Here is a 1,662-nt window from a genome sequence, read left to right as displayed (position 1 = left end):
TGTCACACAGACTATCAGGAAGTGAATGCTAATACCCAACACACCTTCTCTTCAAATTGTTCCTACAATGACATGTCTAACATAACAAGTTGTAAAATAACACCACCTATAGTTGGTGGCATTGAAAACTGGTGCAGCCATGCTAGAAATCAGAGTGAAGAACCCTAGAAACCTAAAAATAAAGTTACCACATGATCCCACTTCTTGGCATATGATCAAAGGACTTGATATCATCTTCCAGAGATCCATGTTCAGTCATGTTTATTGCTGTTCTATTCAAAATGTCTAGGGAACAGAAACGACGACCTGTTCTTCAACTAATATGGCAATTCATGGATAGTCCTTAAAAATAAATTTTGAAGCCAGGCCTGGCGCAGCCACCTGTAACTCCTGAGGCAGGATGATCACATTCAAAGGCCTGACTGGGTTAGAGCAAGTTCAAAGCCGGCCTGAGCAATTTAGGGGAAATGTTAATGAAGGAGAACAACAACAACAGATAAAGATGGAAAGGTAACCAATATTTCATTTCGATAACCTATGTAAGAAAAAACCCAACCCTAACCTAAAACTTAACAAACACAACCTTTATCTCACCTATTATAATACCGTGCAAGCCATAGACGATTCAGAGTCCACAGCTACAAAAACAACTTCAGTGTGAGCATCGTGTAGGTGATGGACCAGAGGACTGTTCAATATACTTATACAAGGCTAAAAGTCATGCTTTGTAGGCTGGGCATTACAGAACATACCTTAAATCCTAACAGAGGGTGTCAAAAGGACCAATATGAGTTTGAGAATGGAATATTCTAGATAGCAAGTTCTAGGCCAGCCAGGAAATACAATGAGACCGTGTATAAGGGGGAAAATTCCCTGCTTGTTTAATTTTCATACAAAGAAACTTCCAATATGTATTTATTGTCTTTCCATCTGCTCACCACTTCCTCAGTTTATACATTTAGCCTTTAAGCTATTTAAGAATTTTTATTTTCATGATCACTGAATCATAATTGCACCCTTCCATGCCTGGTGTTCAGAATGGAGGCTAAATGTTCACTAGGGGTTGACTGGTCTTGAGGTAGAGTGCTGAATGTATGACTCTTGATCTAGCATTAGGGTGCACTTTGCCTTCTTAAGGCTTAATCTGTATTGCTTAGTGTCTTGACTCATGCCTAACTCTGAAATTGTGCCTGAGTGACAGTATCCTGAAAGTCCAGGATGTTCTTCCTTGAGCTTCCTTCAGTCTCAGTTCCCACAAGTCAGGACACAGGATGATTCCCTGAATAAGAAGAAATCAGAGTCTTAAAAAACCAAGAAGAAGAAGGAGGAGGAGGAGGAGGAGAAAGAAGAAGAAGGAGGAGGAGAAGGGGGGGGAGGGGGAAGAGGAGGAGGAGGAGGAGGAGGAGGAGGAGGAGGAGGAGGAGGAGGAGGAGGAGGAGGAAGAAGAAGAAGAAGAAGAAGAAGAAGAAGAAGAAGAAGAAGAAGAAGAAGAAGAAGAAGAAGAAAGAAAGAAAGAAAGAAAGAAAGAAAGAAAGAAAGAAAGAAAGAAAGAAAGAAAGAAAGAAAGAAAGAAAGAAAGAAAGAAAGAAAGAAAGAAAGAAAGAAGAAGAAATCAGAACTGAGTTCTTCGGATACAAAATGAGCTACTTGGAATAAAGAAAC

This window comes from Apodemus sylvaticus, chromosome 16 (genome assembly GCF_947179515.1).
Source record: "Apodemus sylvaticus chromosome 16, mApoSyl1.1, whole genome shotgun sequence".
In the NCBI taxonomy this organism is placed as follows: domain Eukaryota; kingdom Metazoa; phylum Chordata; class Mammalia; order Rodentia; family Muridae; genus Apodemus; species Apodemus sylvaticus.
Note: the sequence above shows the minus strand (reverse complement) of the source record.